This window comes from Apostichopus japonicus, chromosome 16, assembly GCF_037975245.1.
Source record: "Apostichopus japonicus isolate 1M-3 chromosome 16, ASM3797524v1, whole genome shotgun sequence".
In the NCBI taxonomy this organism is placed as follows: Eukaryota; Metazoa; Echinodermata; class Holothuroidea; order Aspidochirotida; family Stichopodidae; genus Apostichopus; species Apostichopus japonicus.
In genome coordinates, this window is record NC_092576.1 from 43,426,822 (window position 1) to 43,450,074 (window position 23,253).

Below are 23,253 nucleotides of genomic sequence, written 5' to 3' on the forward strand. Positions count from 1 at the left end.
TATTGTATCGTTTTAAAAATACCATTTAGTTGTTTTCAAACGTTTCCGTAGCCGGTGTGTTCGTCATTCTTTTCTAAAAACAAAAATACTGATGTGTGAGGTTGTAACAGAAGAAGGAACAACTATTGATGTATTGCATTATATGGGTTAGTGTATGTTTTGTATCTAAAATAGTAACAATTAAAGAAGGATGAAAAGGCAAATGACTGATTCTATTTCTTTCTCTGATTATAGACTAACTGACTGTATGTTGCCCTCATCAATACCCGTCGGTCCATCTCTATCCACACTGAAATCCCGTGGAGTGTATGGTAAATTTCTTATTGATTAATCGATTGATGACTAATCATGAGTGTAGTTGTTTACAGTTTAAACCATTCCCGTCGTCTTCATGTTTGGATTTCAGTTTCAATGAAATCGAATGCACCTTATCACCAGGCTTCATTGCAGTAAACGTGAAGTCAGAAAGTTTAGGAGATATCATTTACTTGTTGATATTGTATAATACCAGGTACAGTGTACTTTGCAACATTTGCAGGTTGTTGTTGTTGATAAAGTCAACCTGCGACATGCTGCATTGAGACTGATACGTCACCTACATTATTTAGGAAAAAATGAAATACCGATGATAGATAACTGAGCCAATCGTACAAATACCAATACAAGAATAACTCAAAGAAAAGCTTTCTGATTGCGTAGGTCATTATAAATAGCAAATTAACACAGGATCGTATGCAGCGGTTTAAAAATAAAGGAGCAGAAAGAGATTTGTTTCGCAGGTCTTACGAAAATAAATTTCAGTTATTTTTTCGGTACTACGGTAGCTTACGTAGGACACTAGAAATTTCGCTATTTCATACCGAAAATTCATAATTTGATGTAAAAAATCCTCTAATTGTCAACTGTTTTTTCTTAAAGTAGCACTATGTCCTTCCGAACTAAGAAGTTATCTATCGAAATGAGAACATAATTTTGTTTCAATATTCTAAAAGTTCCATCCGCTGTTTTGTTTCAAGCCATTTTCATTTTCTTTTCTTTCGTAAAAAGTCGATTACTTCATTGAAATGTTAACGTTGCTTGTCGGAAATTCTTTAAATTCGAAATTTCAACTATGTTTCTATTATGACCATAACATTACTATTTTTGGTTTATTATTGAAATTGTTAAATTTACGACAAAAGTTCCTTGTAGACTCATTTATTAACTGTTGAACTTTATCTTCTTTTATTATCTGTTTAATGTCTTAACTGTTATATTATGTCGAAATTTTACATTGGAGCGCACCGTGATGGTCTTGTCGAGTACCATTAACTTGTACTTAACTTGTGTTGTCAGCATTGTTGTATTGTCATTTTATTTGACTTAACTTCATTTTTGTTCCTCTTTAATATACAGGTTTAACAGTAAACATTAAAAAAAAATACAAAGGAAGGACGTGGCTTAGAAAACCTTGCAAGGCTTAACGAGTAGTGCCACTCCTCAAGCAAAGGAAATATATCGAAGGACAAAACAAAATATAATATTTAATGTGATAATAATTCAATATTTCGTCATCCTAAAGATACAACTGTTGAATATAGACAATACAGCTAACAGTAAAAGGAAGTACGGTTGTTACTACTGTGTTTCTTCAAAGTGTTATATTTATTATTACAGCGTGGATATTGCTGTATTCGTTCATTTACTGTTTAATCTTATTCGCCTCTTACAGTTGTGTGGGATCCTGAAAGTGATAAGAGTGATCAATACTATGATCTTGATCTCAGCTCTGGTCGTTGGCTGGTGAGTAGTCTAAGTATTACTTCGTCAGGTCTGTTATATTTTGTTGTTCTATTTACGTCATGATATTGTAATTACTACTGATCGCATCAATCCCCGGAATGGTGAAAAACTTAAGGGCGGTATGTATGCATGACGTCACAACTAATTTATGAAGTAAAGTAGACATGAGGTAAATACATTATACAACAACAATTACGGAGATAATAATGACTCTGAAACAAAGGATTATATAGCCCCTCCACAGCATCATCAAGATGCACATTTCGGTAAATCACATGAAGATACTAACGGCTACGGTGAAATCATTTTCCTTTCTCAAATTTAAAATACATTAAAAGTGAAATTGTCTCAGTGTTTGATCGTTGATTGTAAATTGGCTGAAATATGACGGATGATGAACTAGATCAACATAGCATGATTGCAGGGAACTTCTCAACACTGTATTAAAATGGCCTCCATAGTTCGTGTGGGTTTAGGTGGATGGGATCATATGGAACTTATATTGTTACTTTGATGTAATACATTTGTTTCATGAAATCTCATTGGAAGCGAATGTAATACATCAGTGAATAGACACCAAGTGGATACTTATAAATAAGGCGATTCCTACTAAATAGCAAATGAACACGCCAGCTTATATTAATAAATAGTTACTATTTAAACCAAGAACAGGTTAAAATATTACATTGATTAATAAACTCCTAATGAGGTAGTTAAGTAGTTAATTGATTACATAACACCCCATGGAAGAAATGTGAAAGTAATGCGATGGGTAATAATTAAAACATGAACATGCCAGATTCAAGATAAAGATTAATTACTAACCACTCCGTGAACAGGTCGAGCGAAGCAATACATAAGTTACCAAGCAGCCCTTGGAAATGCCCGCCCCCCCCCCTCCCGTTTATGATCGACAGTCCGGTGAAAATTATTCAGTCGGGAGAATTTGCATTTCGCCGGGGAAGGATATATAGGTCCACTACTAAGGGTGTTTTCTCTACCACAGCGACCAATCCCCCCCCCCCTTGCCTTGCTCTTCGACCTCACACAGCGTATATAGCAACATAAGTAATATAGCAACACAGAATGCAACATTGTTCGTCTTGTTTACATTGTCGGGGGTTGTCTCAGCATGCACCGAATAGTTACAATTAATGTAGAAAGACATTTATCAAAATATTAAATTAGTGAATTAAATGAGTAGTTAACACATATATTAACACATGCAAAGAGTGGTTTAAAGTGATATACTGAACAAATAATCCTAAACATACAATGGATGGATTGGAGGGATGTAGTCATCAAATATTACTAAACATTTAATGGATCGAAAAAAGAAACTGGATGTAGTCAACACATATAACTACACATATATGCAATGGGTGGACGTTGTCACCAAATATTACTAAACATATAATGGATTGAAAAAAAAAAGGATTGCAATCAACAAATATTACTAAACATGCATTGGATGGATGAAAGGGATGTAGTCAACAAATATTACTAAATATGCATAGGATAATTAAAGTAATGCAGTCAACTAATAGTACTAAACATATAATGAATTGAAAAAAAGACGTAGTCAACAAATATCACTAAACATGCATCGCATGGATTAACGGGATGTAGTCAACAAATATTATTAAACAAGCATTACATAGGTTTAAGGGATGCAGTCAACAAATATTACTAAACATACAATGGACAGATTAACGGGATGTAGTCAACAAATATTACTAAACATGCATGGGAAGGATTAAAGGGATGTAGTCACAAATAATACTAAACATACAATTGATTAAACAAAAAGGAATGTAGTCAACAAATGAAACTAAACATACAATGGGCGGATTTAAGGAATGTAGTCAACAAATATTACTTTAAAAATCATTGGATGAATGAAAGGGATGTCAATAAATACTACTGAACATGTAATGGACGGATTAAGATGAAGTAGTTAACACATGTTACCACACATGCAATAAGTGGATTTAAATGATGATATTCAAAATATGTTTAACTACAGTACAGTGTGATGGAAGCTTGGTTTGTTCCATTCCATTTAGCTCGAGTTCAGGATCAGCGGATTTCTAACAAAGTAACAATATGGTACAGAACTTAAGCTGTACAGAGTTTTTTACCGCGAGGTTTAAATGTGACAGAAATACAAACAGTAAGGAATACATTTCAAGTTCGAAGCGGAAAAGTGGTCCATGGAGTCCACAGTCCCAGGGGCGATTTTTTTCCCAGCGCGGTAAAGGCCAAGATTAGCATATCTCGCTCCCATTGACTGGGGTCCGTATACATTAGATTCATTACAATATCAACTAGCAGTTGCTGTACTGAATCTCTCATCATATACCACATTTCTCGAGGCCACTTTGCTACACTCACAACAAAAAAGAAAACAGTCCACCAAGAGAATATGCAATGGTACGCGTTTGAGTAGAGTTAATGTAGTTGTCGGTACTATGCCACGGGTGAAGAGGGTCTGTGGTTATGTATCGCACAACTATGTTGCTGTTAATTTAAAGAAGTTTAATGAAACCGAAACAGTTTGAAGATGATACCACCAAATCACCATGTAATATAAACGTAAGACAATTTCTGTGTTCAATAACTATAATCCACAGTGGCATTGGCACTACTAGATAAAAGGCCTATATCTTTCGTAATATATTATCTGAAAACCGTGCGACAGGGTTATAATAAACCGTTTCAAAGAGTCATAATTTTGAAAATCAAATCAATGTCTATGCTCAAAACTAAGAGTCTATCAGTTTCAAGTTTAAAAGCATCTCAAGTAAATAGTCAACCATAAACGGTCAAGCTGTCCAATGTTTTGAAGCAGTTTTGAAGAAATTAAACGCCTGGTACTTATCTGCTTACATTGCCATCGCAGTACTGTACTGCAAGTTCTACCATCACTTCGAAGCTTCACCCTTGTCAAAAACTAACTTTAAGTTTATTCGATTTATTGGCTTTCAGTTTTGGATCATCAACTTAAGTAATCCTTACCTTCAAAGAAGGACAGTCATCGACAATAAGATGTGTACACTCACAGTCCATGGTCGCAGTATTATTCTTTACGAACTTATGGATGTAAATGCACACAAATAAGTCCGCGCAAAAGCAGAGAAAAAAACAACATTTAAACACATTTTTAACAAAGTTGTCTCAAGACAGTCGCCAGTTCATACAGTACGTGTATACGAATCACGATCCACTACGTACACGTGTATGTTTATGTACATACACACACGCATAGCGTAAGCAAGAACGCATCAAAAGTGCAAGGCCCAGGCAATGTGAAGAGAGGCATGCAAACTAAGGCATCTACCGCTCTGCGAAAATAATCTCGCGTCCCGGGACCCTGCGTCATTTCGGGTATTTCCCGGAAAAAAAAATGTAGTTTGCCGGGCAAGTATGGTATGTGGACAGTGCAAACACGAGGGCAAGGAACGAAAACTGATAAATATACTTGAGATGCTGTACTAGTAACGATTAAGTGATTGGAACAGAGAGAAGTAGTTTAAGATGGCCAAGTGACAGTAGCACACATATATAAGTAATCATTTCATAAGCCTGGATTAAGTTCATGGTAGGAAACATATGTTACAAGCCTTCAAAAATGTATAGTATAAAGGGAAGTAACAGTCACTGTGGTAAAGTGATGAAGTATCAGTATACTACATAACAGAAATGTTGAGACTAGTTGAGACTAGTGGAACACTAGCAGTTGTAACTCAGAGTTTCACGCGTTGAACAATCATCAGACAATTGTGTTGTTATATATATATATATATATATATATATATATATATATATATATATATATATATATATATATATATATATATATATATATATATATATATATATATATATATATATATATATATATATATATATATATATATATATATATATATATATATATTACAATCCAACCAAGCACTCGATACATGAAGGTACTTTCAAAAATAAACATATATCAATATTCACTTATCTATTGAGTGATTAAAAACAATTATCAAACAGATATAATTAATCATACAGCAGAAATGTAATATTAATATATTCCCTACTTAATATTATGCTAATCTTTGATGGTGAGGATTAAATGTATAGATGTGAAAATAAAAACAGGACTTAAATATTATTTTAATATTGTAATTGCAACTCGTTTTAATCCACATTAAAACACATATTATGATTACCCCACTCCCATTTCACACTCAACCACCCACCAAATGTAAATGACTATCGGCCTAATGCATAAGCAATTTGGTTACATAAGTTTTCTTCTTGTTCGTCCAATAGAAATGTGGTTGATCCTGTTTGATTAATTCAGCAAGCACTTGTTCCTGAAGACAACTTGTCATGATCCTCCTGCTTCTGGAAATGCTCGCGATCTCAGTAAATATTCAGAGCCATAAACCAAGGAAGGGGACGAAATTCCAAACTATGTACAGTGGCGACATACTACAGGAGGTGTAGAGTCCTAAATAACCATCGTATTGTCATCAGTAAATGCTAACCCAAGCCCCCTATCTCTTCTCTCGAATTGACCCTTTCTAACTTAACCGAACTTGACAGCCCTGTACATACCCTAGAACTGCACATCCTTACCTCTCCTCTGGAGCATGACCACCCTACCTAATCCCCTCCCTACGTGTTCTCTCTAACATAGCCCCCCTACATATAGACTCGGACTGGCCTCGCTGTATAATCGTGTTCTTGGTGGTATGGTTGTCATACACTACTCAGTTCATAGAACACTGCTTGCTCGATTTTTTAACAAAACGAAATGGGAGAGTGTGGGGAAACTCTAAAGGGAATTCGGATCGATGTATATATAATTGTGACGTGAGTAACAACATTGGCTATCGTCCTCTGTAAATATTTTATTTTGCTGTCATCATCTTGCTGTTTCCATACATTGTGTAAATATATGTTTACATTTCTTGTTCATGGGAATGCTATATATCATTTGTTGCATTGAAATCACAGTAATTGGTTTTTAGGACCTAGGGTTTATGCTGAGATGTTGAAATATCTTTATTCTGTTCAAGAATTATTTTCTTATATCACTTCATCGGTGTTTCTTCTGCCGATTATAGATAAGTAAATATTGATGCCAGAATGACATGCTTATCAATCAGTTTTACTGAAAATTTGACGAAAAAATACACGGAAAAAAATCATCAAATTGTTTTGATGAATCGCATTAAAAATAAAGTTGTGATGAATTTCGGCTGCCTCAGTTTTTATATGCCCCATTGGGACATGTATGTACAGTTTGAAGAAAACAAATGTTACGTAACACTGTAGATAACGGTCTCGTTTGTGGTAGTAGTAGAAAGACAGGTCATTTACGTTTCCAAGGTGTAATTGTTGGTGTCACTTAAGTACAACCACCATCCATCATGAACCAGGAATCTTGAGAAAGAACAATGATCTAACAGTATTTATGGAGTTTACCTCCCTGGCAGTAATTTAGAGGTGTATGTTGTCATAGTGAATATAGTGAATCCAAAACGAGAAGTGCAGAGTGAGTGGTTATTGACGGTGTCAGTCAGTGAATGGTGAGTGAGTGGAGAGTATATAATTACGTCAACGATAAGTCCAAAGTGACTCACTTACGTCTGTTCATCTCCTGGCAAAGTAGAGTACGTTATAATTTAAAACAAAATGAATATCGAAAACTTGGCGCAAAATCTGGAAAGTAATGTCGAAAAGATTTAAAGTGGAATATGGATTTCGAAGGATACGGGTGCTGTAATATGTAATGTTTGTTTTTCTTATTATACTATACAATTAAGTAAGTTTAAAAATGACAAATTTCATGATAAATATAGTAGGGAGTATCCATTTCTTTATCTTGCTATTCATGAAATATAATTTTTAAGAGAACAAATTAATGACCATTTTTAACATAAAATTTTACATCGTTGTATGTATTTTCTATAGTTCGTTAAGAAATGCAAATGTTGAGAGGGTTTATTGGTTCCAAGTGCTTCTTTAAAATAACCATTCTTTGTTGCGTAGAAACATTTTAGAGCAATGATTTTGTACCAAATCGTTACATTTAAATTTTACTTACCTTTGCCTGGTTTCCTAGAACCACTGATTAAAAGCATACATGATCGGTTTGTCATATTTATAGATTATGAAGTATAACACGTATACTCCGATTGGTGGAAAGTGAACATGTGACGGTTAGATTTGCAAACTATGCAAAACGAAGATCTTTCATTGAACATCAAATACAAAGAAAGTAAATCATCTGTGAATGTATTTGTCTACTTTGTTTTTTCATCTCTAACTCGTCGTCTCATGTGATACCATTTTAAAATAACGCCCTACTAGACCGGAGTTAAAGGTACGAAGCTCCCTTAATTGATATACCCTTGCAGAATTGTTATCTACGGATGTACGAACGTGCCTACACGAGCGGGGATACATTTCTGCGAAACAGGACACAGGACTCAAATATGCTCAAGGTATGTTTGACAGAATCGTGATGGGCCCTGTCAATAGCCATATTGGACGGAAGGAACAGTTTAACCCTCCTTAAGTTAAGTCTAAAATGCAAAATGTAAGAGCAGCACTTAGCAACAAGCCAGACACTAGTATCAATAATAAGTCGTTAAGCGTACACTCACTCGTGAAACAAGCCTACTCCCCATCCCACTCCGTGACAATAAGCCTATTCACTGTTAGATCACTTGGTCCCACCTTTGAAGGCCTAAACTGTAAATAATAAATTATTTCACTTTACCATGGTGATTGTCACTACACTTTATAATAATATAATTTGAAGGCCTTTAACCTGTGTTTACTACATTAATGATAATCATAATAAACAACATTTAAAAAAGCACTTAATACAGAAGTTTCTATGTGATTAAAAAGGGAACATAGTTACAAACATTCCGAAGAAAAAAGAACCGTTTTAAGCTGTCTTTTGAGAATTTCAAGCTTGGAGGAATGATATTGAAACTTAATCCAGGTTTATATAATGATTATTATGTATGTGTACTGCAATCATTTGACCATTTGCCAGATGACCTAACTAGACCTTATTAGTAAACTAAATCGTTACTAATACAGTATTTCAAGTACTACAGCAGTTTTAGTTCCTTGCCCTCGTTTTTGCACTGCCCATATACTATACTACTATACTTACCCGGCCAATCCAAGTTTTCTCGGGTAATACCCATAGTCACCTAGGGCCTCGGCACTGTAAACTCCATGAACCCCCTTCCGCTTCGAACCTTACCCATAGGCGTAGGAGGCGGGGGGCTGGGGGGCTGCAGCCCCCCAACCAATTTTTTTGGTGAAAATTCGGGCAATATGCTTAGAATTTTTCGGGCACCTACTGGAAGAATAATAATTTGCAATGTGTTTTTCAATATTTTGGTGAAAATTCGGCAATATGCTGAGAATTATTCGGGCATCTACTGAAGGAATAATAATTTGCAATGTGTTTTTCAATATTTTGGTGAAAATTCGTGCAATATGCTGAGGATTTTTTCTGGCACCTACTGAAAGAATAATAATTTGCATTTTTTTCCAATTTTTTTTGGTGAACATTTGGGCAATATGCTGAGAATTTTGCGTGCACCTACCAGTGGCGGAGCGTCCATGCAGTCAAAGGGGCAGATGCCCCCCTGACGGACTCAAATGGACTGCTGGCGCCCTTTCAGCTTTTTACCACTTTTTACTTATTCGCGATTATTGACTTTTTTATTGCGCTCTCAAATACCTATTGACATTTGTCACATTTTGTTGGTGCAATTTTCTGACAAATGGCGATGACACCTATTTATTCTTCGTTTATCTGCAAATTAGCAATCCCCGGCGATCTAGGGAGTAACTTTACGCAAAAAAATTCCTGTACGCTCCGGGCCAACCTGTGGTGGCGCTCCGCTTAGATAGTGTCAAAAGCGCCCCTACAGACCATTCTCACCCCTCCCCCTGACCAATACCCCCTAGCTCCGCCACTGGCACCTAGTGAAAGATGACGAATTTGCAATGTGTTTTTCAATGGTTAAACTTATATTATTATTATTATTATTATCATTATTGTTGTAACGACTTCCCCAATAATTCTAACCAATATGGAAGGGTAATAACACGGAAAATGATTTTATGTTATTGGCAGGCTATGTAATAACTGATGGATGCCTATTTGATATGCACATTGACATGTGGAACGCGCGCGGAGCGCGCGAAAAAATTTTGGGTATATTTTTCGGGCAAGTCGTTACAGCCCCCCCCCCCAAATCAAATGAGGCTCCTACGCCTATGACCTTACCTACCACCCCCCTTTTTTTCTCATTGCTGTTTGTATATCAAATATTAGCTAATGTACACACAGATACTGGTAATAATGTAGACACAGACACAGTATGTTATAATGGCTATTATCTATAATTCGTATGTTACTTTTCTTGCTCTTCCTTGGAAATGCATATATATTGTTTGATTTGTGTCAGTAAAGTTGATTCCCATCTGAGAGTTGTACTCATTAACAGACGACAACTTGGAAATTGTCGAAAGACTAAACAAATCCTGCTGAAGAAACCCTGGTTCATATTCATATCATTATTAGGTGTAGTCATACATATATTGGTCATTTTTCAAAAGTTGTCAGTAAATTCTAAATAGCTTTTTAATCTCACTCTAGCTTTTTATTTCTCATAGCTAGTTATGATGATAAAGATCAATAAAGGGCACATGTTAAATTGTATATACAACGAGTTATCTGAGATACAATGAAACTGAGCAAACCATCACCACATCTGGATGTTCTAATGACCTTATATGATAAGTGTCTTGTTCTTTTAAGGAAATTGCAACTACTGACTGCACCTTAATCATTTAAAATGTATGAAGTGTTAAGTCTACAGAGTGAAACTAATATTGGGATACAGTTAAAACATCGATTAAACTGCTTTTGTAAATATAGGATAAATATTTTGTAAGAAAAACTATAACAGGTTTTAGCATCTTTACGTTAAAGTGTTACAAGGACCACATTACTGTTCACGTTTAGAAATGTTTTTTTTTCTGTCAATATATTTGGAAGAAAAACGATATAATAACAGTCAAAAAGCCTTTTTGTAATAACTTGAATGCTCAGTTCTTTTAACTTGAATAAGCTGAGGTAACTTTCTTCAGGGACATTTCTGTGTTGTTTTAACCAGTCATCGTTTAGTTCAGTGGCGTAGGAAGGTACTTTTGAGTGGGGGGCTGAAGACTGATGGCCGGCCTGGGGGAGGGGTCACCCCCTCCCCTTTGGAATTTTTTTGCATTTCCAGGTGGCCTCAGATTCAATTTGGTGCAATATAGCACACTTCAACACCCACTCCATTTTGTAAAGAATTTTGCATTTTCACCTGGCCTTAGATGCAATTTGGTGCTTCAAATGAGACTTTTTTTCTCATTTGGAAATGAAAAAGGGGTTTTCTGACTTGCGGAGCGGGGGGCGGAACGATACTTCCCCCCCCATATTTTTCACAGGGGGGCTGGTGCCCCCCCCCAGCCCCCCCCCCCCCGGTTCCTACGCCCTTGGTTTAGTTAATCGTATTAGAACCATTTGGGTAGTAATAACTGAATTAAAAGTCTGTGAGGTAGACTTTTAAGTTTCATTCCTTCAACAAGTCTCAATCTATTGTCATAACTTGTCATGTCTAGTATTTCGTTGCAATAATTTCTTGCTACCTATACATACAATTTTCTAGTCGTGAACATTTTATCCATTTTAAATTAAAATGACTTGAAATGAGATTAGTTGAATGAACTTTAAAATGTCTCTGCAGCAAGTTACCTCGAATTGTTCAAGTTATCTCAACTCATTGGGTGTAACAGTGTAAGGTACAAATCATCAGCAGTTAATCGATGTTGTGGCGTTTCGTTTCCTGTCCAGTCCTTCGCATAACTTTGAATCTGTGTTTCTTGAAGTACTATGAAGCAGAGATTGCGCCGGTTGATTACAGTTTGTGCAAGCTGATTAACTTGCCTTGAATGTTGTTCATGTAAGCTGACATCTAGTCTTGTTAAAACCATAGTATAAACAGCCTACTTGTGAACCTTTCTTTTTCACCAAACTGTTTTCCCGTATATTATTTGCACATAGCAAACGTTGTGTAAAAATAACACAACCATGTGCAAAAAAAACAAATTACACTTGAGTTGTGTAAAGCTTACTGCGCTTATGTGTAGAAGTATCTCAAGAACGTGTCAAAACAGGTTACATAACACTTCTGTAAAGGTTGCACTCTAATGTGACAAGCTCGACACAACTCAGGTGTCATTTCGTTTTACCTCTATTTGAGTTATTTCTACACGTTTCCTAATGGGTTAGTAAAACACGTTGTCAAAGAAAATGTCATACCTTGAAAGCCTTAGGGTTACTTTTCTATGCTACAATATGTAATTCAACTCAGAGATGACCTCAGAATATATTTATGCAACCAAAGAGTCTGTTGCTATAACCATTCAATTAGGTTACATAAGAGACTCTCTTTCAAAATAGCGGATAGTTAGAAACTGTAAAATGTAAGGGTGCACCTACTCCAAGATTGATTTCCTGTCAGAAATCAAAATAAATAATAGGTCTAGAAGCGAGTCCTGTTGCATCCCTTGTAAAAAAAGAAAGAACTAGCATGTTGCATGATTTAGGTGATTAAGCCTACAAGGTGTGTATGTATATATATGTTAGATCCTCCAAGCAGGAACTCTCAAAGAAGCCTCATTTGCTTACCAAAGCAATGCCAAATTGTTCATAACACATGCTTCAAATTGTTATTGCCTTCTGAAAGATTTAACGACTAGTTCAAATATTTATTTCAGGTACTCCCATCTAGATTTGCTCACTCCAGAACTTTATTGCTCCTTTTTTTTTCCCCAATACGTCATATAGTGTGTTTTCCTTTGTAGGAAGCAGTGAACTTAAATCTTGTTGAAACTGGAAATAAGGAGTGAATTACACTAACAATACTAACACATTTGGATTATTGGTAATAATCAAATGTTAAACTAACATTATGACAATGTTCCAAGGTAAACTTTGATCTCAGCCACTTTTCTTTATATGACATATCAATTTGTGCTGCTAAGTTCAAGTTACAACACTACTATATACAAATCAATGTATGTTTTATCTTGTGGAGTGTAAGTCTATGTTGCTGTTCATTAAATTTAGTCACCTTTCTCTGTATATTTTACTTGTAAATTACTATACTTGTAGGTTAGTGTACATAATCTACGTAGGCTAGACAGAGAAAAGAAATATTATAAGCTAAACACATACACAATTTGAACGGCTTATCGGTGATCAACTTCACACGTATTATAGGCCTTCTCATTTTACGAGTGAAGTGTCGGATGTGCTAGGTCGCCAGGGTATTTAGACGTTTATTATCATTTTTACACCTTCACTGCACTATACTCCTTACTAGTTACTTTTAGGCTTAGGCTAGTACGAGTCCTAAGCTAGGCCCTAACTTGTCTAGGTACGATTTGCATAACTTTGCAGACCCGTTCTTCTAATTTGCTATTGACGAGTCATCCATTTTATTTCGTTGTAAACTTGATCGTTACATTTTCGTGTCGAAATGTAGGCTTTTTCTCGCGATCAGTTGAAGTAATATCTTATAAGCGTCGTGTTTCTGTTTGAAAATATACTACTTATATCATTATACTGTACGTAGCCTACGTACATTGTACGTGAATATTGTGCGTTGGTGTAGGCGGTCCCGCTTAAAATGGTTATTGACCAGAGTGCTTACATTGGTAGCTATCTCCAGAAATAACAATAATATTTTCTGCAAAATGTACACAATTATTCAGTCAATTAATTAAATTTAGTATTTAGATATTTAATTTGATATAAAAAATATATATTTATAGCTAGTTAATATACTATTTTTTTTGTTACAAGATTCTTGCTTTCTATTCTTTGGACGCCCGAGCTACATATTTGTTGTTTTCCTGTTACACAGTGCTGTGTAGTTGAGAACTTACACAAGTGTTGTGCACAAACTTTTTTAGAGTGCGATGATCGATCAATTCTGTGATTATTCATAATATTGCAGCTCGACAATTACATAATTCTAACACTACCCAATATAATTGCGGAAACACACAGTAACCCTACTTACGAAAAGTTACCTGCAGTTAATCTGGTTGAGGTCTGTCGTTTGTTCGTGCACGAAGCTTTAATTGTAAATGTAACCGTTTATTTTACACTGACCTCGTGTAGGTCACGCATTCCGACCATGTGCCATATGATAAAGGATTGAATACCTCTCTAGGTATCATTGAAATAAAAGTACGTGAAAGTGTAAATACATATGTGAACTACCATGCTCGGTTAGAAGACATTATTAAAACAGGAAGCTTCCACTCACGTTTCAGGTGACAGAATGTTAATTGTAACGAAAAATCACATGACCGCGTGACACATCCCCCTTCTTTATAAATATACGGTATATTTTATATGGAAGTTTACGAAACTTATTCACTGTGATATATTTAACATCCAGTTAAAATTATGAAATACACCTACTCAAAAAGTCAGCGCCGTGATATTAACGTTGTAATAGGGATGCATATTCATGTATCCACAATGGGGGGGGGGGGGGGGGGGGTGCAGAAGTAATCTTCTTCCCTTCATTGTAAGTTAAACTAAAGGATACAATACAAGGTAGTACAGTTGGATCATTAGTCGCAATTCTGTATTAGCGAAGGTAGCTTGATGTAATTTGAGGCAGAATGTAGCAGTTTTGACATAGAAAGTCAACTTTTAAAGGATGGGTCTATAAATAGGTTTGGTCATCAATTTAACAATTTCAATGATTAACAATGATTTACATGATATTATTTTACAGTCATAATAAAAAAAAAGGCTCAAATTTTGAGAGCAAGACTTTTCAAATAACATCGTCAAAATTTCGATAAATTATAAGTCGAATTGTTGGGAAGGAAGTTGACATTGCAGGGAGAAAGTTACATTGTCTTGAAACAAAGCACCGGGTGGAACTTCAGGCTTAAACATATGTGATATTGCACAATACTTTAAAAAACATAGTAACAAGCTCACATGTCGACGGATAACTTCTTATTTGAAATATGAGGCATTTAACTGAAATTTGAAGATTACAATTTTGAGTTTTCGGAATAGAATAGCGACATTTCTAGTGTCACAATTAAGCCACCGTAGCATAAAAAGCACTGAAATTTAGTTTAATACACCTGCAAACCAAATCGCTTTCTGCCTTCTTATGCTTAAATCGCTGTTTTCTTTTTATATATATATATATATATATATATATATATATATATATATATATATATATATATATATATATATATATATATATATATATATATATAGATATATATAGATATATATAGATATAGATATATATATATATATATATATATATATTTGTATTGCTATTTCTAATGAAGTACGCAATCAGAAAGCCTTTATCGATATATTCTAGTATTGGTATATATATATATATGTATATATATATATATATATATATATATATATATATATATATGATGGAATCATTATACAGAAATATTTCTTTCTTTAAATAGTGTTGGATTGTAACCTGTTGCAAAATGCACTATACCCTGTAGTATACAGCAGCAACAAATAAATTATATCTCCTAACTTTTCTGACAAAGTAATATCTGTTCATGTTTAGTGCAACATGCAATGACACACGGTGATAGGACGGCCTCAGTTCGAATGGAAAACCGGTGAACGGCTCCCTTAGTTTGATTGAAACAAAAACGTAATCACATACCACAACAAAATAGTTTCAACTGTAAACAACATGAATCATGATAAGTCATTAATCGATTCATCAATAATAACTTTTACCATTTACTGCCGGAGATCTCAGTGTCGATAGAGATGGTTCGACGGGTATTGATGAGGGCAACATACAATCAGTTATAATCAGAGAAAGAATAGAATGAGTCATTTGCCATTACATATTTCTTTCATTGTTCATATTTTGGATACATTATAAAGATTTACCCATAGAACGCATTACATCAATTGGTCTCTCTTCATCTGTTACAACCTCACATATCAACGTTGTAGTTAGGATCAGGCATACACCGGCTACGGATATGTTTGAAGAAAAAAAAAACTAAAACGGTATTTTGAAAATGATGAAAGCTTTTCCTTAAAGGTCAAAGGTTTAAATCCAAATCCAAAAGTCTAAAGACAGGTTCCATTATGACGTCGAGCCTTCAATTGGAAACTGGTTATAAATGATTACAGTGGGTAAACAATGAATAGAAAAGTTTAAGTACGCAATGTTTCATTGTTTTTAACCCGCCCAATCTCCACCCCCCCCCCCCCCCCAAACTTTCCTAAACAACCCGTTCCGTTTATTGTTGCGTGCTCAGAAACGGCACGATATAATATTCCTGTTCAAACAGACAGATACATCTCATGTAACCAGACATGTGTTCCAACTCTAGCTGAAGAAAGAAAGGTTAAAAATGTAAATCATGCAAGATTTGCTCTTACATTATCCATTAGTTTAGTTTTGTTTAACAGTTATTTAAAATAACCGATCATTTTCAACATGCCTTATTTAAAAAGATTTGTTTCCTAATTATCAGGACTCTTGAAGGGAAGGAGGTCGTAACTACATGGGTGTGGGAGTGGAGAATATAGGAGAAACGGTTTATCTTCTTCAGAAATCCAACTATGTTTTATGAATCGTCATAGAAAATGGATCGCAACATTGTTTTTGTCTTCCATTTCGTTTGAATATAATTGTAACTTGCCGATATAATTGTCGGTGAGTTTAGTTAATCTCATGACGCACGTACAGACCCACGAATATGCAAACAACAACTTAAGCTAGACATGATACTTCATTACTATTTATAATATCATTAATATTTCGTTAAGATATTAACATAAAAATGGTCTACTATATTTTCAAACCGGTTAACTTAATATGATACATTTATAATATAAATATCGTTAGCTTAAATGAACAGTATAATTAAATGTTGCTTTTAGTGTTATTCGGACCCAAATAACATTTGTGCATAATTGAAGACGTGATGGTATATTTCCTGATAATAATTTAATAATTGCCGTATATTTTATGTCGCAAGTTTAATGTGCAAAAGTAATGTTCTCTGGTATACATGTGAAATATTGAAGCTTTGCTTCATGTCTTCGATTCTTTATTAGATTATGGATTATGATTTCTAATAACTTCATAAAGAGCGCCACCAATTTATATACTTATTTATATCACAGTATAAGCATTGTTTTATTCGTCTCGCTCCTTTTCTCTACACCCCCCCCCCCCCACAACACCTCCCACACCCTAACTCTTCCAGTACCAATTCCATTTTTCGTTGAGTGGTCACAGTTCTCAGTAGTGTCCAACCTCAAGATTCTAGACTCGTATATACATCACGATCTTACTACAGACGCCTTGGTTCAGAGAAGATTTATGTTACATTTTCTGACATTGACTGAACCTGACTGAGTATCTAACGTATCAATGGGTTCGGTCCTCATGCATTCCGCAGGACACAATGTACCGTCCCAAACAAGAAACTTGGCTTTCGAAGTTTTGCGTATACCTTCAGATGAAATGTAACATTTTAAATCTGGATTAACTTTAATGTGAAAGGGGAGTAAAGACGCCGGACAGTCCTGACAAACTGTTATTTTTCTAGGAAATGTTATTTTCGATTCATCTGTCTTTAACCAAGCTTCTTTTCCCTCTGGCGCTATTACCTTCCCAAATAATATCTGAGCTATCATTGCTGTGGGATTTCCGCAGACTCTCATCTCACCGTTAAATTCGTTGCACCATTTATGCCAGTGATTTGATTTCATTATCAGTGGACTTGATTCGGTGTTGTGTCTCATTCCTGATCCTAATCCGAACCCGTCGATCAATTGGACACGACCGTCTAAGGATAAAAATTCCTCCGCCAGTTGGTAACTTTTTTCAAGACCATCTTTAGTGTACAGCATTCTGTCTTTGCATTTGAAGTTATAGAGAGGATACATAGTACCAGACCAAGATGATGGGATGGCCTTTAATAGTAATTCCAATTGCACAACTGTTCTGATAGGTACTACCAAAATATCTGGCAATGGATCTGCAGCGAAAAGGTACTCTCGTAAAAACCTAAGACCGTCACCAAAAAAATCGTAACTTCCCAATTTTGCTACCTTCTCGTCGTGGCAAATAACATCAGATTTTCCATCATCAGTGATATTCATAAAATGGTCATTTTCAATCCGAAAGTCCTGATAAACGAGTTGTAAGTTTCCAACTTTAACTTGCGCATAACCCCAGCATTTAGCGAAATCAGAATCACTTAAATTATATTTTTCTTCTTTAGTGAGTAGTACATCAACCAGAGAGAAGAATATCCCACGCTCGACTGAGGAACCCAAAATTACAATTTTCTTTGGAGAGGGAGATTCCGCTGCCATTGCAAGGTCATCTGTTGTAAAGACGTCAAAAGTGCACCAATCCAACTGGAAGACCCATCCGCTACGTAGAACCCCTCGTTTTTTGCTGGCCAAGTTGCGAGTTATCCATTTGCCACCCAGCCACGACGGTCGGGTTAGTGGCACAGCGTGACAAGAAGGCAACTTGTCGGCCGTTCTGCCAATTTCCATTGCATCAGCGGGATCTCCGGCCTCGACGACAAGATTAAATGGACTGCCGGGTAGCTGTAACTGTACAACATGATCAAACTCCTCTATGAAGAGATTATACACACCTGGCAATGTAGGTACAACTGTAAAGTTCACTATAGTCCTGTCATCAGAATATTCTGTTTGATTTGCCACAAAGATATGATTCTCTCCAACAGCTAAAACACTATAGCCATTTACCTTTGATACGTTTTTCCCAATTTCAACCGAAAAGTTAACCATTTGACCAACTTTCACTTTATTCAAAGGGATTGGACGAACTCGGCTTTGACTCTCCGGAAGACTTTCAGCAACTAAATGACGATCACGTAAAATAGAACCATTTGAATATTGTTTGAATTCATGAAATGCAGACACAACTTGTTGTATTTCTTCTTTTTTCTGAAAAAAAGAAGAAGAAAAGAACAGATTACTGTATCGTGATAAAAAAAATCATTACTCGATATCGTTTCTTTCTTTATATTCAACTTGAAGAGGTAATACTTACATTTGTAGATGAGAAGATACTGGAGTCTATTAGGTGATGAGAGCGCTATGAACGACAAGTCACAAATTATCTTCAAAATTGAACAAACTGTATGTAGGCTACAGTATATGGATGGTAGGTTATCGATACAAATGGTATACATATAATAACACAATATCAGTTTATTAACTAGTTCAAGGCTACATTACCATATGTGTAGGGGGCGAGGATGCGGTTATATCCCCGTGCTTCACCTAGCAGGATATTTTATAAACATGCGGGCAATATGTTGATATTGTTTCGGGCACCGCTAAAGATAATAAACTGTTATACTCACGCTATAATGATGTAGTTTTTTGCAAAACTTAGGTAATTAAACAAACGTCCTTAACTTGCTTCCTTTTTGGTTTTGATTTTTAGGTAACTAAGCAACAAGTTAATTACAGAGAAGTTCTAGTTATAACGTAAGACCGGTGTGGGTTTGATCTGTTTGCTGTACGAAATAGCGATACAATGGTTGCCGTTCTGAAATTTATTTGAAAGAAGCTCTCTCAGGCGTTTAAACTTTAAAGAGTGCTACACGATAAATATGGTCAAAGTTCAAATGTTGTGGATAGCTTAGTCAGTACGACTGCCTTGTTCTACTCAAACATTTCTGTTGGATTTATGACCTGTGCTCGCTAAAGAATACTCTCCTTTCTCCCAAGAGCAGTCAAGTGTTTGACACTCTTGTAGTTAAATATACCCACCCTACCCCGACAGCGCACTTGAGTAGGCTTAAGACTGTAACAAAGAAAGAGATCCCAATGGACTTTCCTCATTTTAACACGATCACATTTTTAACACCACAAATGGTAAAAACAACACAAATAATAAAAATGTATAGACTGAGAGCAGCCTTGACAAACTCCCTTAGAAATTTTGAAGGATGGAGAAGAAAAACCATTATTAATAACACAAGCTGAGGAGCTAGAATAAAACTTTCGAATCCATCCAATGAAACTATCCTTAAAATTTAAAAAAAAAGTGTAAGCAATCAATAAATAAAGTTCCACTCAAGACGGTCAAACGTCCTTTCAAAATCTAATAAAAATAAGGAAGACATTGGTAAATATAATCGTAGAAAGACTATGATGGTGATCGGAGGGCGGGGAGGGTGAAGAAAAGGTTAAGGCAAGGCAGATGACATATTTACTGACAGTAACATATAAATTGTTACACATTTGGAGATATTACACCGTCGTAGTAAGTTAAGAGAAAGTCACATGATCTAACGCCCTAGCAATCAATAGGCGCGTGTGCAATCACAATGCGATCACAAATAAATTATACAGCAAAACTCTTAGTATTCCTTAGGCGATCACAAGAAATAAGTTCTGAGGATTACTACAGGTAAAGATTTGTTGACAAAGGAAATTGCATATTTAACAAATACATGGACTGCCGTTGTACAGCCTTTTACCTAAAGATGAAAGTGCGTAAGATTCTTTACTTCAACGGAGAATCAGTCTTAACGAGGAAACTTTAAACCCTTACCGGTCTGTGCATACGCACGATAGTTAGCTTCTTTATATGGCACAGTACCTTCCAATTTTCTAATCCAGTGTAGTATAGGCTTCGAAGATCCATTGAGTTGCGAGTAGTTCAATGGCTGGTCATATCCTTCGCCGGAGAATAGTCCCAAATGAATCATATATGAGCATATTAATATGGAAAGAAAGAAAGTGGAGTTATCTCTTAACTTCTTAGCTGATAAACGTTCCCCCATTTCTCCTGTGTTCCTGCGGGTAACTATAATGTTGCAGTGATCTGTTTCAATACATACCCTCTCTCCACCTCTTTCTCTCTATATCCACCTGTCTCTCTGTCGGTTACGGTATTCGTTTTACTCAGTGAACCTGATCAAAACCAACATCCAATTGTGTTACTTTTTTTCTTCGCAAAACATCGAAATACGCATACGTGTACCATCCACGCGCATACTACTATTTTCTTTTATATTGTTTGGGGGAAAACACACCCACGAGGCCGCGAATGTACGTAAAACGAACGCTAGTGTTTAGAGGTTGTCCTAGAACGAAACAAATATAGACTATAGGCTACTGCAGTATTGTGGCATTGATTCATTTATTTGTTTAATCGCCAATTGTGTACAATGGGAAAGGAAGTCTCCTATACAGTCTTAAAAAGACTTAACAAAGTATGAGACTCCCTGGAAGAAAACAAAATTTACAAATATAAATAGTACAGTATAATGGTAAGGATTAAATATACAGTAATAATAACCTAATGATGCTGGGATGGATAGTAGGCCCTAATGGATACGTGAATAGATTATATAATACTAGTAAGAGTTAATAAATTCCTTTTTCAAATGTCTGGTTAATGTGGGTTTTGAAGGTATAGACTTCAACTTTGTTGATAGATCATTCCAAAGTTGTATTCCTCTATTAAGAAGACCGAATTTCCCTATGTTACTATGGTAAACATTGCAATGAGCGTTGTCGGTTTGTCGTGTGTGATGGTTATGTAACACTATGTTACTACATATAAAGTCATTAAAAGTGACTGGCAGTAATCCATTCCATGCTTTGTAAGGAAGGTTAGAAACCTTGACTGTTATATTATCACCAAGTTTTAATAAATTTAGGGACTTAAATATTCCACTAGTATGTTTAAGTCGTGGGGCATTAGCAATATGACTTATAGCCCTCGTTTGGAGAATATTTAGGCGGTCAAGGTTAACATTGTATGTACCACACCAAATAGTTGTACTGTAGGATAGGTGATGCAGAACTAATGTTTGGTAAAGCATTCTAAGGACATACTGTGGGAGGGGAAATTTCAGCTTAGATAATATACCAGTATTTTTAGCTACAACATACATACTAACGAAATATGGTTATTTCCAAGAAAGTTAGCTATTAATATTAACATCGAGAAACTAAGTATCAGTTACACATTTAATTATTTTACCGTCCATCGTAATATCATTATCCCAACGAATTGCTCTTCTACTTCTAAAAACAAAATACTTAGTCTTATCAATATTAATACTTAATTTGATTGCTGCAAATCAATCACAGAACTTATCTAGTTCACAAGAAAACAGTACTCTCAGAGTGAATATACGTTCTTCGAGTGAAAGAAAAGGTTGGTGTAATCGGCAAATTAGACTGTATGAGCGATGTTGGAGACATGGCACATATCATTAACGTATATAATAAATAACAAAGGACCTAAAATATATGATTAAGTAGTCACGTGTTTCTTTGTTATGCTAGGAATTCTTTTTAGTTCGTTTTCAAGCAGAGAGTTATTGTGTTTATGAAGTTCATTTCCTTTATAGGAGATAAATGGCCCGTATGTACCTCCGTTGTAATATATGGCAGGACTACGCTAGTATGCCTCTTACAACTTATACAGTTACAAAACAAACGTTTCTTTCTTTCTTTCTTTCCTGTTCGTATGTTTGCATATCAGTCTTTCTGTTTGTTGTTGGGTTTTTTTCTATGTGTGTGTGTGTTAGAGCGTTTGTTTTTCTTTCTGACCGAGGACTTGAACAAAAGAATTCCAGGTCCTCGGTTGTGATTTCTAAAGAATAACCACGTCCTCGGAAGAATTTCTATTGTATGTTGTATTGTTAAGGTTAGGGTACGTGGATTTGAACAATGGAAAATACAATGGGGTCCTCGGTTGGAATGTAAAACCAACATGTGTGTTTGTGTGTGTGTGTTTGGTCTCATCGGGTTGGATATATTTATCCTGAATTAGAATATGAAATCACTTCTCGGTGAAGAGGAATTTTAATTTCTCACGATGCTACGAACTGTGGGGATAAATCTACAGATATGTTTTGTTTTTGGTTTCAAGTGGAAGGAATTTCAATTTCAACTACAATAAAACCAGAACTACTTGTTTATGTTTGTTGGTTTTGTTTTTACTATTTATGTTATCTTATTCGAAACAAACAGATGCTAAAAAGCACCAAAGCTTTGATATGTTTCGACAATTTCTAATTCGTAGCAAAAGTCAATCAGAGAAATCCAAGTCATCTTTTCATCGCAAGGACTGATGTCAACTTTTTCGTAAGAGCTGAGAATCGCCAATACGCATGAGCATGTGATGAGACAAGGGCCGGATATAGACAACCAAGAAGAGTTTATATTCATGGTGATTTATTCCAATAAATAGGTGACCAGAACTTCGGTTGTTAAAATGATAGATAATGAGAATGTTGGTTCGGTATCTAGGG

The 23,253-nt window shown here is 35.4% G+C and overlaps 1 protein-coding gene and 1 long non-coding RNA gene across 2 annotated transcripts in view; both read left to right on the forward strand.

The window, feature by feature from the left end:
• LOC139983280 (uncharacterized) overlaps positions 1–23,253 on the forward strand; it is a 254,458-nt gene that overhangs the window by 7,456 nt on the left and 223,749 nt on the right. The gene's annotated exons all lie outside the window — the stretch shown is intronic.
• On the forward strand, positions 265–7,017 carry LOC139983303 (uncharacterized). Its single transcript, XR_011798601.1, has 3 exons — positions 265–311; positions 1,712–1,782; positions 6,106–7,017. It is a non-coding gene; the product is annotated as an uncharacterized lncRNA (long non-coding RNA).